Consider the following 15,619-nt stretch of genomic DNA (forward strand, 5'->3'; position numbering starts at 1 on the left):
TGCACGCCAGAGCAGCCCTTCCTCTAATGACGAGAGACCACAATAAAGACACCTGTCTTGTATCTGCTGTGTCTCCTGGGGTTTAATTTAGCACCCCAGGCTACACCCCTGCTTTAATGCACTCTGTTTCCTCCTTAGAAACTGAACTGGTACTGCTGCGTGTCATTAAAGAATAATTACTGCTCAGGCCTTCCCTGATAGAAGCTCGTTAATGACAACAAAGTCAAACTGAGTCAGCAACTTGTTCGTCAGAGCGTCAAGGCGAGAGTCAAGGGAGCAGAAATCGGTAAAAGGTGAGAGGCAGACGGTGCATCGCTCACCGACACAAAACATTTTAACACGTAGAAACAGGAGGAGGTTAAATGTTATAGCAGTGATCACATCTTTCTTTCTGGTTTCTGTTGATTCAACAAACTTAAGAGCTCGTAGTGGAGCGAGTGCGCCATATGCTGAGGCTACGGTCCTTGAAGCAACCGCTCTGGGATTCTTATCCGGCCCTGGGGCATTTTCTACAAATCCTCCTCTGCTCTACCTAACATTCCTGATCAGCCAGCTCCACAAAACCATAAAAAAACAAAGAATCTTTGGTGATATAACCTAGATATCATCATGGATCATATTTTCTTTTTCCATATCACTTCCAATTCCTCTTATCAAGTTCAAATACTGAACAAATTTATTGGCAGTCCTGAAAGTGAATATTTCTTTCTTTTTTCAGTTGACAAAAAAAAATTGTTATTGAGAATGTTTTAACAAAGTCAACACAAGTACAATTGCTGGAATCCCTTTAAAAATGTAAATAAAGATTGTTTTTGTTTTTTAGCTTCCTAAGAAGTTTGCCATGAATAGAAATTACTAATAATCAGAAAACTAATTTGTGTCAATGTGGTAAAAATATGACACTAAGACCCAATTCTATCAGACGCTGGTCTTTAGGCTGGACGATGGTCTATAATTATCTCATCACAACAACCAGGATGGTCAGTAAAGGAGAAACATCTCTTGGTGAAGTAAAGAAATAAAGATGAGGTCTGAAACTTTCAGAACAGAAACCAGCTGTTTCTTATGGAAACAGATATGGCTAGCCACTGCCGTTTGTTCTTTCTGCATATTCCAGTAGACTCTTAAATGTCTCAGCTTCCACTCCACAGGCTGGTGTTTGCAGCCTCATCTGGTCGTGCATACAGAGAGCATAAGGCAAGAATCTCATAAGTATTCTGATGATCTGCTGGTTTAGGGCTTGAATGCCGATGTAGCATAATTTATCCTTTTTAGATTCATCTGTCATCTTTCATTATGTGAGCATCCATCCTTTCATGGTGAGATTAGAAGCTCACAGGCAGATTTCAAACAGCCATTTAACAACTACAGATTGTGTTTGGGTTTTTTTCTAGTCACCTACCTCCCTTTTCATCTCTTTAATCTCTCACTTCTCACAGCGTGGCATCGCTCTATACTGTACGCCCATCTGCAGGATACATCCCATCTCGATGTTCTCTCGTTTCTGTGGCGACGGCTTCGGTCATGTGAGGCCAGCTTTGCTTTTGTTTCATGGAGCAACAGCAAACAGCAGCAACGACATTTCAAAACTCAATCGAACAGCATCTGGCTGCTTAAATCACGCCAAACGAATCAACACGTGGAAGCGAGAGTTGACTTGATTGCCCCTGATGGTTTACACGAAGCGTTTTGCCCGAGATGTCTGGGAGCGTCACATCGCATTTCCACGCCGTCGCATTCTCTGAAACAAAATGCCTCCGCAGGCTGTTTGAAAATGACGTCTAATAAGCAAATGTTTAATTATGGAACTTTCTTTATTTTACTGACTGATGTAAAATGAAGGAGGCAGACTTTGTGTTTATGAGACGAACCTCACATGAAGGTTTCGTAAAGTCAAAATGAGTCGGCCTCTACAGCGGCTGAGCTTTTTGATTTCACTCTTCAAAGCAAGAGACTGCACTCAGAGTCCACGCTGGAAGAAGCCGGGTCCTATCTTATTACTGCGGATCTAACTTTTCCACAATCTGGTGCATGTTGTCTCTGCTTGATTTCATTCGGCTTCTCTCTCCTCCATCACGCGGAAATCCTCAGTTACTTCCAAAGGCTCTCTATGGTTGCGGTCTCATCGTTTCAAGTGTCTAATAAAACACCGCCTGGGGTGAGGGTCTGTCAGCAGCAGTGGACCTAATGGGCGACAGTTCCTCTGCTTTTGGTATTGAACTATCGAGTTCATCCTCCAGACGGTGAAACGGCCAGACTTTCACACGGATGGTCAGGAAAACGTAAACATAAAAAACAACACAGCCGTATGAACACACTTCCCACTTTATACAAGGCAGAAACAATTAATCGGCTCAATCGTGATGAATAGATTATTGCAAGAAGTAAGATAGTAATCGATTAATCATTAACGGGAGAGTACAGACTCATACACATACTCAGAGCAGTAATTAAGCCAAAATTGTATTAAGAACATCTTTGTCAGTACGTTTTACTAAATACTTCTCAAGTGGCTTCGCCCAGTTCAATTTCACTAAAGAAATGCTACGTTATTGAATTTAAGCACTACAATGTGTATTTTCTTATTTAAAAAAGGAATAGAAGATGCAAGTTAAACAATAAATCAGTATAATGTGCCAAATTTTTAATCCGATTAAACAATCGCCAGAATAAGTGATAGGATACTCAATTTCTAAAATAATCGTTAGTTGAAGCTCTAACTCTAACATGTCACGAATATACATTTTAAAGCATCTTAGACCAGTGGAGAAAATTTTCTCAACTCTTTTTTAAGAGTGTTGCGTTTATATTTGTAATTAGACCCCTTTTACTCTGATGCGGCCAAATAAAATCAAGAATAACAAACTGGCTGTTGTATGAAGTACTCAGGGGTTTGTTTGAGAGTAAAACAAAGAGTGTCATAAAGACCAAGGAACATGACAGATAGGTCGGGTTGAGGATAAGAAGTTTAAAGTAGAATTAGGTTAGAAAGTAATTACCAAGACAGGGCTGTCCACCTCAGACGAGAGTCTGGGCCAGAAGAGCATTCATCAGCTTATGAAGAAAACATTCACATAAACCATGTTTAGTCTGTTTTAATTGAACTCCAGTCCATTTTTCCTAGAAAGTCCAGTTTATTAGGGGAGGGGGAGGGTTTGGGAATGCATAAATCACCCAAAAATTGAACTGTGCCCCACCTAAAAACCTATGTCTCGGTTTGGTTGAAGTGAACTCTGGCGCGGTTTGAATGTCTACGTGGATGCAAGCGGACCAGAGACTGCTTCTTAAGCAGGAAGCGGACTATAGCGCAGGTAATTCTGGGTAAATACAACCAAAACAAACGCACGAGTCTAGAGGGAGAAATGACTCGTGATCTTTTACCAACAACAACTGCTAAAATCTGACGCTGCTCCGTTTCTGGTTACATTTTGTAAAGGAGGAAGTCGCGTTCAGGGTCTTCCTCAGTTTTTTTGTGCTGTTTCCTTCAGTGGTTCTTGCTGCAGCGCCACCTCAGGTGAGGTGGGGGGAAGGTTTCTCAAAGGGTTTGGTTCGTGTGACAGTGAATCGCACCTCTTGCAAATGTAACAAATGTTGCAACGGAGTCTACCGGATTATCAGGTGAGGAAAACACACACCTGATAAAAATGACATCCAAATGACTCTTTACAATTCAATTGTCTTTTGGTTTGTTACATGTAATCTGAATTAAAAACTTATTTTGTAGAAGCACATTTGTGCTTTTGTAAGTCTGTGAAAATGGATCCCAATGCCATCTATCTGCAGAGGAATCAGTGTCCCTCTCCTCCTGTTCTCTTGTTCATTTGAAAACGTCTCCATTGCCCTCAATAAATCAGCAGCTATTGCAAATTTGCTCCCTGACAGTCGCATTTGCAAAGTACTCCTCAAAAGTGTTTCCTTCGCCACATTGCCAGCAGCTCACAGAGAATTAAGAGCGGATGACGAGGAAAAGTTGGAGTCGTTTACCCCGGAGAGCTAATTGTGTACAAACTGGGAGGCTGCGGTGGTCCGCTGCCGTTTCCTGTAAGCGGCTGGTGCCTCGAGGGACACATGTGGGGCCAAAGGAGGTCTTCTGGGTTTGAAAGAAAAAAGTCATTATGCTCAGCTCGTTGAGGGCAGGAATGCCATTATAATCTATAATGGTGATGCTGCTGCAAGCGATTTCTTTTTTCTGTGGGACTCAAAGCATGTGGCTTCGCTGGCAAACATACAGTCAATGACAAACCTCACAAGCAGAACAAACGAGATGTACGTCTTAGACGGAGCCGGTCTCTAACATATTATAGCAGAGCTGACGGAAAGCAGCATGAGGCCCTAACCAACTGGAATTCCTGTGTGTCAAACTCAAGGCCTGGGGGCCAAATCTGGCACACCATAGCTTTTTATGTGGCCCTCCAGACTCCAAATTACACCAATAAGTTCTCCCAGTTTTTCACAAATCTGTCAAATTCAAACCAAATCTCCAAATTTCTTTTCTGACTTTACCACAAATTTTTCCAAAATTGAGTCAAAAACATTGAGTTCAAGTGTCTGCTGTCTCAGCCTTGATGTCAAGTTCTGGTCTGTAATTGATACGGTGAGTAATAAAGTCATATATTTCACATCATACACCAGCACAAATGTAAAAATTTCTTGCAAACATTTATAAATTGGTGCCACCTTTTGATTGCACTAAAACAACTGGTCCTTTAAGAGCTCTCAGATTTTTGAGATGATCCAAAATGAAAATGAGTTTGACACCCCTACTGTAATTTAATTGGAGGATCCACAAATTGATTAGCTGATTGCAATTAACATGCACATTGGAATAATGTAATGTTTTGCTCACGAGCAACTCAGTCTAGAAAATGTGACCGCAGCTTAAGAAAAGCAGCAGAAAATCTTAAAGTAAACAAGAAAAATTCTTAGAATAATTTGGGAGGAGATGCAGAAATATTTTTTTTATGTCTCGGGTAAAAAGTTTCACAATGAATCCATTATCAGTGTGGGTTCTATCTCTCTCCAAGTTTGACCAGTCCACAAATTGTTGGTAAATTTGTCCAGTGCTGAGGTGGTCTTAATGTTTAAAAAGAAAAAAAAATTAAACTGTGAAAATGCTCTCCTTCACAAACACAAGTTTCTGTAAAAAACCTCCCACCCCCAGCTCAACAGCTGTGTAGTGGCAAGCCAAGCGCTAAGCTACATGCTAACTTTAGCAGCTACTTATTAGCCAGCTGTGGGATTCTTTGCTTAAAAATTTGTTGTATCTCATCACTTCACCATTTTGTCTGCATTCTGCCAAGCAAACAGTATAAAACTAGTAGGAGTTTCTTCACACAACAGTCTGGCTAGCCATCTTTATTAGCTAGCTTTACTAATTAGAGCACAGCGTCTCAGAAACTATTTCCTGCATTGCTTCAAAATAAGAGTCTCAAACACATACCAAACAGTTTCAGTCTAAACACATTTTCATACCCAGGGTTCAAAATAGTTTACATTCGCTTCACTGTTTAGCGCCACACAGAGGAACAGCATGGCAGTTTACAAGACAGATTTCACTTGGCTGATATATCATGAATATATAAATATTGTAGCCTCTTTATATTGTGAGACCTCAGGCCACTAAATCTCATCACTCGTCTGTTTTGTGTAGAACTGGTGCGTTTCTAAAACCTCAAGCACTCTTGAGGCTCCTGGTCAAGCAGAAGGAATTCAGAGTTTGCTTATACCTCAGGCCGACTCTGCACTGCATCTTATTTTATTCTATCACCTGTTGGTTTTCTTTTCCGATTTAGGTTTTTCTCAAAAAACTGTTGACTTTCTTTGTCCCTTAGATGTGCTAAATAAGAAAACCATAAACTCATTATTTACTGATAATAAAAACCTTCACTAGGACTGGCAGACTGACAGCTCCTGACCCTGAAGCAGCTGCTAAAATATCTTTGAAGCAGTAATGAATAAAGTAGAATACAATTTCGACTAATTATATGTGTAAGTTATAAATAAATGACATCTGTGTTTCACATTTGAAGTAATTCTGCCACATTTAATACAGATGAATGGTTGGAACTCATGAAATAAATATAATCATGCATGATTGTTTTTACATGTTATTACTTAATTATGCAGTAAATAAATGTAGACATTAAAACAATTAAAATTTTACTTCTAACTGCATTTATTTCCGGGTAAGCATAAATTGTAAGACAGACGAAATAACTCTTTTGTTTAATGATATTGGCGTCCAGAAATTCTGTGCTTTACTATAAAATAATTAACGTTGGTCCCCCAAATGCATTCTAACAAGTGATTGGCTGATCGACAGTTAATCGGATCAATTTTATAAGACACGCCCATTAATTCCGATGGTTAAGACTTAAATATGAAATCAAGTATGACAGCATACAGCCACAACATTATGCAGGTTTTTTAAAAAAAATTTTATGTGATTGATTTAATTAAACAATTGCCTCATTATGCGCTTGATGATTGACCTATTAATTTGTGTGGCCAAGTGAAGTTCATTTGGACCTCTACTCGTTCACTTCAGTGAACCGGTTTGGAACAGTCAAAGCACGTGCGCTGTCCATCGGTTTCAAGTTAAACAAACGTTTCCAACAGTCGCTGCTGCAGTCGACTTGTTTCTCACTCGAACACCGATTCAGGACGACAAAAAGTGCTGAGCGACACAGACGCCGGAGGACTCGTCGCTTCCTCCGCGCAGTCAGCAACATTTTATTCAGAAAAATCCCAACTTACCTCGGCAGCAAACTGCGCCTCTAAATGCGGGGCTCCGGCGACTGTCGGAAAGTCGACTTTTTTGTTTGTTTGTTAGTTTGTTTGTTCTTTTTGTCAACGGAGAATTCCCGCGCCACTTCCGCTGAGACTGGACGTTCCGGCGAAGTTCGGAGGTATAAAAATACTTGCGAGCCAATTTCTTGCGCTCCTGCAGCCCGTGGTCCTGGACCATCTGTTGTGCCTGTGCGCGTCGAGCTCTGAGCGAGAGAGGGCAGAGGGAGGAGGAAGAGGAGGAGGAGGAGGAGAGGAGCTGGGTTCGGAGCGCGCGCGGACCCCGGAGGATGTGGGAGCGAGTGCGCGTGCGCGCACAGGGAAATCAATAATAGCTGCGTGGCTGATAATTAGCTAGCAACTCGACCACGGAGTCCGTGACTTCAAACAACTTTTATTCGGCGAATGTTTGCAGGTTTGACATATGCTACTCTAAAGAAAAAGACATCATATTTATTTGTAATTTAGGTACTGCTGCTGACAGACGCCCTAGGAAATAGATGAGACGTCACAAGACCGGATGAGGTCCTGCATGGATCTTGTCTCTTCAGTTCTTAAATCCTTAAACATTCTCTACATGCCTCTTTGGAGTAATGTGTTGTGTGTATCGTCACAAATGTGCAGTTGTCAAAGCTCTGCAGGGACTTTGCCTTGGATTCATGTGATCTGATGAGGCGAGTTGGTCAAAAACAAACAAGTCAAAAAGCCTTTCACTGCCATCAAGCCCCCAGAGAGACAAGACGCGGGATGCATCACAACCTGGGCGTTTCACTCCAAGTGGGTCTGAGGTTTAAGGTATTATTTTAAACAGGTAATGATTTAAGGAAGATTTGCTTTACAGATATACACCAACAATTAACTTTGGCCAACTCAAACAAAATACATAAATTTTGTTTTTTGTCAGCGTATTATTTGGCTAATTCTTCGTGTTTTACTTTCAGAGTGAAGGCTTGAACACGCTCCATGAAAGTTAAAACTCGTGCCGTCTCTTTCCGGCCGTGCAGACGGGCCTTTTTATCACAACAGTGGCAAAATCCTGCTGAAGGTCCTCTGATGACAATTTGCGGTTTCCGGAGACTTCTTTTAGCATCTTGCCGTCTGCTCTCAGGGTGAACTTGCGTGTAAAATGAGCTCAGCAGATGTGCAGTTCCCCCTGCTGTTTGCTAATTCCTGCTGGCTAGTCTGAAGGAGCTGAGTGGGGAGGCATGTTATATCATGTGGTAGGTCAGAGGCTTTGAAACTAAATAGGTTTTCAGTATTTGCAGCCCGATTGTCGATTGTGATGCTAATCCCAGTTTAAGGAGAGATTTCTTTAAATTGGAAAAACGGGAAAATATTTTACTTAACCTTCAGTGGCTTGGACTGCAGTGGATTCCCAGAGAGCAGACGGTTCCTTCCAACCGTGATAGCTCCCTATGAGATATAGTTTCACATTTAATAAATCAAAGGTCCAAACAGTCCAGTTAACCTTAGACAAACCATAACGCCTGCTGGGGATGTACGGCAGAGTCACGCACGTGAGGAAACCAGAGACACCCCGACCCGCCTCTGTGTCACGGGTCTCTCCTTTTTAATGCCTCGGCGTTTTTTTCGAAGCCGCTCTACGACGTGACGATCAATGGAGGTGAAGTGTTGCGCAAGAGCCTGCGAAAAGAAGAGCGCGAGTCTCGCGCGTTGTTGGCCGCGAGGTCAGCGGAAGTGCACTTTGCGAGTGAACCGATGTAAACAAATCATTTGTAAGAGGCGCCGACAGCCCGCGCGCGTCTCTGAGCCGCGTCTCATTTTCTGTCGCTGTGGAGTTAAATGGTTTGTGCCGCAGCAGCAGAGATTCACTTATCACTTATTTTTAAATCGCGGTGCTTGTAACCTGCAGGGCTGTGTGTGTGTGTGTGTGTGTGTGTGTGTGTGTGTGTGTGTGTGTGTGTGTGTGTGTGTGTGTGGGGGGGGGGGGGGGGTGTGTGTGTGTGTGTGGGTGTGTGTGTGTGTGGGTGTGTGTGTGTGTGTGTTTTAGAACTCTGTTCTTTCTCTCTTGATGCAGCATGGGTTCCGTATTCTGCTGCTCTGCTTCCAGTCTGAAAAGTTGCGGCATCGTCTCCGTCTTCCTCCCAGAAGTGTCTTTTTGTCGCGGCGTTTCTCTTCAGACGCGTCACAACGTCATGCGTGGCCTTGTAGCATCGCAGCGCTCGATCTGGAGTTGCCGTGGCAACGGTTGGAGGGTTTTTTTTTTTTTTTTTTTTTTTTGGGCCGGGAGTTTGTGAACATATTGAGGATATGATGGGGAGAGGATGATTTTTCATAATCAGACAGATGCAAACCCACCACACCAGTTATTTATTTATTTATTTTTAAAGCCTGTGGAGTAAAAAGCGGTGCTTTTTGTTTGTTCAACAGTAAATCACCTCAGGACACTAATGCAATCAGCACGAGGACGCGGCTGCATGTTTTTGGTAGCCATCCATGAATGAATGGCTCTTTTGGCAGCGGCTTCCTGCTGTGCAGATTCCACAAAACCAGGACTTTTAAAGAGGGAGATGCGGCTTCGTGGACGGCGCCGCAATGCTCAAAATTAAAATCACAACACGCCTTCTAAACGTACTTTAGCTTTTTTCACATTTTGCTCCATTGCAGCCACAGTCTTGATGAAGTTCATTCAGGGGAAGCATCGATCCAGTTTCCATTTCTGATTCAGAGGTTTGGAATCGGCTGATCCCGATCCGATGCAAGAGAATAAAGCTGGATTGACTTACACCATTTCTTCCTTCTTTTTTTAAACTCCCTGAATTACAAATTTAGTTGATAACTCTGCAGCACATTTTAATACACCAATGTCTTCACAAGCTTAGTAAAACGTAAAAACAACAACTTTTATTCTGTGAAAGTGAAAGACAATTGAATTTTTGTGACAGTTTTATAAAGCGCACCATTTTGGGACACCATGGTGCAAAGTGACTCGATTCAAAGGTTCTCCAAAGGTTAATTTGCTGAGTCAGTGTAATTAAGAGTAAAACAGGCGATGTCAAATAAATCATAAAGAAACGGACAAAAACAATAGATTGACTGCATTGGCGAGACATGTCAAATTAAAAGCGACAAATCGTCTTTCCAACGGTTCAGACAGTGCGATTAGAAACTCTCCATGTAACTGAAAATAATAATAATAAAGCACAACGTCGCTCAGAGCACAAAGTATAGAATTTGACTCAATAGATCTGTCTGTAAGAACTGTGGAGCATTGTCGTCAATATCTGATCTCGGATCTTTTTTCCAATGTCAGGGCCGATACGGATGTTAATATCGGATCGTGCTTACGAGCTGTAATGGGACGACGCTAAAACGGTTCGGTCAGTTCGAATACTTCTGTATCAGTCTGTGGGGTTCGGCACGCTCTCTCTGCTGAGACGTCGATGAGCGTGTTTTGTACAAATATCCACTTAGAGGACAACAAATCATTGGCACGATTCAAAGCCGTAACATTTCTATGATTGTTGGCTTGTAAAGGGACGTTCTGGTGTAAAAACTGAGATTTGGTTAAAAAAAAAATAATAATAATAATTACATGAAAAAGCTGCACAACAGACATCAGCCTGCTGTTAAAAGCCATAAATCACAGACCATATTTGACACCCAAACTACGTGAAACACGATAAGAGGCCACTGAAACCGCAGGGATTTTTCTTCATGTTCTCTGCTTCACTGCTCTGTTCGCAATAAGTGCAAGACAAGCATTAGATTTTAGATTTGCAGGCTCGTTCGTCCGGCAGCTCATAACAGTAATGTCGTCTGGGATCGTTCCTCCTTCCCTCAAAATTGCTCCCCTCGTGATGCGTGCATTATTTCACAATACATGAATGTATTTGTCTTCGCTTAGCTCAGCGCTCCAGTGGGGTTCCAACACAACGCCAGACTCCAAAAGAAGAGTGTGAGGAATGATGCGATTTCTTTATTGATCTTGATAAAGGGTTAGATTCATGCTGTGCTGGTTGAAGATGCGGCTGCAGATGTGCATACTTCTATTGTTGCGCTATGATCTTTAAGAAAATAATGTACATTTAATAGGTGTGACTATTTGAAGTCAGTTAGGGTGGACGATTAATCGGATTTAAAAAAAATCTGTAGATTTTTTATTCCTTTTTTACACAAGAAAAGGCATTTTAGTGCCTGAATTGCAAAATCATAGCATTCCTTTAGTGAACACTTAATCGTTTGTAGCCTTTCTGCTTCGTTTTTCAGATTAAAAGTTGAGAATAACCCTAAAGCTTGTGTTAAACATACTTTTCATACATACTTATTGGTCTGATGTAATATTCTAATTTTAAATGTCCTGTTTTCATTAACTTTGAAGCGTAAGATCATCATAAAGAAAGGCTGTCAGACGACTGTCTACATAATGTGCTTCACCGGTGACAAAGTTTCTTAACTTTTCGACAGCATTCCACTTTATTAAATGGGTCGAGTAGCATAAAGAATACAGAAGGTTTAAAATAAAATATTAGATGTAGAGCATAATATGTGTGGTGTATAAAATAAGGTGAAAGTGTATTTCATGCACAGTCTGGTCACAGAAGAGAAAACGCCACATTATTCTCTAACACAGAGGCTGAAACTATAAGATCCGTCTCTCCAGAAGGATAAATGTTCCCACATCAGAGCCCATTACGGCACTAAAAGGCCTCTTCTCAGCACGGAGATTGATCCACTTCTCTCATGGCCGCCTTTTTTTATTTATTTATTTATTTTGTTTCCTGAACAAGAGCTAACGGTGAAATCGAAAATAAAATTAGAACAATGGAGAGGCTGCAGAGTGAAGATCTGCTTGTGTTACATAATGGACGCTTTTGAACAATTTTGGTGGCAAACAATTGGAGCCGCAGAGGAACAATGGCAGACCGCATATAGACTTTATTCACCCGCGATGCGTTTAAGCCCGTCGTGGGCCCGTTGTTGATAAAATGTGAAAAAGAAAAAAAAGTCATAAAAATAGAAAATGTGATACCGGCATTGCGTCTTTAATCCTTCAAAGGAATTAGACATGCCATCTCTTAAGTGTCCGTGAATGCTCCACAAATCCCAGCGCGTCAGCATATTTAATGTCGTCTGAGCAACAAAGACGCTCTCACTCCCCGCTGCACAATGGCGCCGAGATTCAATAATAAATGATTGCAAACCGCAGATGGAGTTATCTCGTTCCGAAAGTAAACACTCGCTGACCGCAGTGAGTGTTTACCGGCCGGTCTGCCTTTCCTGGGGCCGACTTCTCTGCAGCGTTTTAAGTGTGGGAACACAGCCAAATGCACAAGCAGCTCAACATTCAAATATCTTCATGTCTTGTTTTTTTTTTTTCTTTTTTCTTCATGCCAGGTAGTGGCTGCGAGTGCTCACCAAGGATTTCTGCTATTTCAGACGGCCCCAAAATAACAGAGTGAGCTAATTCCTGTGAAAGGCTTGGAGGATTTACTATAGATTAAATAAATGATTAATCACGGCCAGGCAGACTGAAGACTTATATATTTGTGTCAGAAATGAAACACAGATGCAACTATATGAAAGCTGTGAAAAAATGTTTTTTAAAAATAAAAAATCATTAAGTCATGATTGTATTGAAACGATTTTTGCTACATAAAAGGTACATGTTTCATTTCATGTGTCTTCCTGAAGAAGCGACAACCGTCCCGGTTATTGAACACAATAAAACAAGCAAGAAAAAGTCAAGGGCAATTTGTTGCTGACATCAAAGCTTGTCCATGGAGGGAGCAGAGATGAAGTGGCATCTTTCTTCAGACACGCAACTCCAAATAATTATGCAATTTCACGTTTTGAAAAGAAATTTGATGAACGGAAATACAGAAAATTTGAAAAAACCCAACTTTTCAATAAAATGTCAACCAAAAAGTTTTTTATAGCCAGGATGAGGCGTTTTTGTTTTACTTTTGTTTGTGAAGAAATTGGTGTATTTTACAAAAACGCAACGGAAAACGTTTTGTTCGCATCACACGAGTCACATGACCAACGACCGAACGTTGCCGGTGGCGTAAATCATAAAAAAGGAGGTGGTTGGGTGATGTTTTTTTTTTTTTTTACCTCAGTTTCTTATGTTTTACCTTAGTTTCTTTTAGTTTCTTATGTAATGGAAACACCTCATTTGAAAAATGTTGTTTTTTGGACATTAGCAGAAGACTGACAAATGTTTTACGTGCACATTTGTAATCAGCAATGTCACTTCTCAAGCCCAAATTCAGTCTCCATAGCAATTAGGTATTGTTATGAAATGCTTCATAGCATCAGGATGTAGGATTTACAGCAAATCCACCACTTCTACCAGCGAGGCAAAGATTTTATTCAAATAAGTTATGGGTCTAAATATGTGGCAAAATTAGTTGCAAAGTGGTAAATGAAAAAAACAATGTCCTCATGTTTAGAATAAGCATCACAAAGCTTTGATTTCCATTCAGTAGAAATCGCCTGTGTTCCTCGTCGGAATCCACCCGCCTCACTCTTAACACTTATTTTACACGTGTAAAAAGCGAGACACCTGAAGATCACACTGCACACAGTGGCAACGTCCACTTTTACAGAGACTGTTGTTCTGACGGAAACGGGTTGGTTTTGAAAAATATTCAGCCATTTATGCAACATTGTGGAAAAGCCACCTGCTGTGCTGGAGATCCATCTGTCACACTGAGATCATACCAGAGTTTCAGACAAAATGCCAGCATTTGGTTTCAGTTCTCATTTGTGCAAAGCACAGGACGGCAAAAAGTCTTCACGGACCGACTGCAACATCCACAGCGTCTGAAAACCTGAGTTATAATCTTCATCATTTAGCTTCTGCAGTCAGGCATGCAAGTTAATCGACCGTCATCTGCGTCAAGAATAATTTATTTTAGCTCCAGTCACTAAACGTCACGACAAGCAGTTGGCTCAAAATAAATAAATAAATGAGTAATTACAAAATAACAAAATCAGGCAAAAATAAACATTTCCAAATTAACTTCTTTCAACACAAAAATTATGAAACTTTGAGGAAAAGCTGCAGGTATGTGTCTGTGTCTGGCAAATTTTTTGATTATAACATGTTTATCCTTCATTCAGTGAAGTGACTCACAGTAAATAGAGAATCCAGAAACTTTAGTGAAGAATAGCAATACTTCATAATGAAATTGTAAAGAACAAATTAGTGAAAAATGCTCCTAAAAGTACATCCCCCCTCACCCCAAAACGTCACTCAAGTAAAAATCTCCAACTGTAGATTTGAAGTTGTTGCTTGAGCGATAAAGTCACATATTTTTAAAAAAATAAATAAATTATGAGAAATTGAGCTTTCCCCCTCAAAGATAGATGTGTGTTTTGTTTATTCTGGAGGTGCATATGGGAAGGGCCAGTTCATGGAGAAGACATGGCGCTCACTGCTGGGTGGCGACCATCTGCAACGGCCCCAGGGAGGAACGGGTCGACCATGTGGTAAATGCGGTGTCTGCTTGTGGTTCCGCTAAAGCACAACTCAAGGCAACAGCGCTCGTGTGTGTTAGCTACCAAACGGCGCCGTTTCGTCCAACGAGGGGCAGGATTTCGCTCCATCATACGATGAGCAGGGTGTGTGGGCCAAAACCCCCTGTAATGGAATCTATTGAGGGAACAGGGGAGTTTGATGACTTTTCGCCACGTCAGCAGTAATATAGCAAAATCTGAGTTCAGGCGATGCTGGTGGCTCAGCAGAGGGGATGTGTCAATGGATGAAATGAAATGAAATCCATTAAGTCCGGTCTGAGTGACGGATCATTGAGTTTGAAGGCGCCTCAAAGGACAAATCAATGCGTGCAACGTCAATAGCACAGTTATGCTGACTCTCTCACATTATATCATTTAGCTTCAATATATTGAAGACTCCGTGGTTTGTGGCTTTAACACCCTTCAACCAACCTGCTCCAGTGTAGTGAAACATACATCATGAGTACATTACACTGAAATGACAGAAAAATAATTATTGCAATTTAATTTAAAGGGGCAGTATTACGTAAAATCAACAGTTTTGAGCTTTACATTATGTTATAATGTTATTCATCAAAAACATACCTGAAGTTCTCCCATGTTTGAGAAATCCTTTAATCTCCTGTGGCAACCATTTATTTATATAAAGCACCTGCTTGGTCCTAGCACCTCCTTCAAGGCAAGTTTACAAACGTCTGCATAACAGAGCAGCCCCTCCCCATCGACTCCCCCACTCAGCTCCTTCAGACTAGCCAGCAGCAATTAGCAATCTGGTGGAACTGTGCATCTGCTGAGTTTATCATACGAGTGGCACCTCAGTGCAACGCTGGTAAAAATGTTGTTAAAGGGTTAATAGAGGAGCCATGTTGTGATGACTTCCTGAAGGTGGAGTTTCAGAAAGAGCAGGAGTTTCAAAAAAGACAGAAGCCCAACTTCAAGGTCACATTTTTATTTGAGATAGGCAGCATTTTTATCCCAACTGGAGGTAACGTAGTTACTTGATTGTGCTGTAAAATGATTCTATGTGATTGGAAAACATAGTACTGCCCCTTTGAATAAATGAATTAATGGGTGCAGTAAAGTACTAAACCTTTCTTGTCAGTTCCACCTCAGAAACCAGCTTGTAATGGGCTCCAAAGGCCCAAATATGCAGTAGCTGCTCCTAGTGCTTTGTAATTTTAAATGACTCAGAAACACACTGAAACAGTTTCTATTAAACAGAGTTTAATGTCAATGAAGTTCATTGGAAATAATAAGCAGATTGAAACACTTCATTAGAGAAATTAAAGCCGGTCTCAGCGCTGGCATCAAAAGCTCATAAATTTGACTGGCACGGATTGCGACGTGT

At 41.1% G+C, this 15,619-nt stretch overlaps 2 protein-coding genes across 2 annotated transcripts in view; one reads left to right on the forward strand and one right to left on the reverse strand.

Moving 5' to 3' along the window:
- LOC129355488 (caM kinase-like vesicle-associated protein) overlaps positions 1-7,005 on the reverse strand; it is a 47,347-nt gene extending 40,342 nt beyond the window's left edge. Inside the window, exon 1 of the mRNA XM_055025083.1 lies at positions 6,757-7,005. The gene's annotated coding sequence lies outside the window, so the exon portion shown is untranslated. The remainder of the gene's footprint in view (positions 1-6,756) is intronic.
- The window catches only part of si:dkey-245f22.3 (uncharacterized protein LOC492819 homolog), a 351,352-nt gene that overhangs the window by 170,818 nt on the left and 164,915 nt on the right, over positions 1-15,619 (forward strand). The gene's annotated exons all lie outside the window — the stretch shown is intronic.

Source organism: Poeciliopsis prolifica, unplaced genomic scaffold (genome assembly GCF_027474105.1).
Source record: "Poeciliopsis prolifica strain line A6 unplaced genomic scaffold, Auburn_PproV2 SCAFFOLD003, whole genome shotgun sequence".
NCBI classification, from domain to species: Eukaryota; Metazoa; Chordata; class Actinopteri; order Cyprinodontiformes; family Poeciliidae; genus Poeciliopsis; species Poeciliopsis prolifica.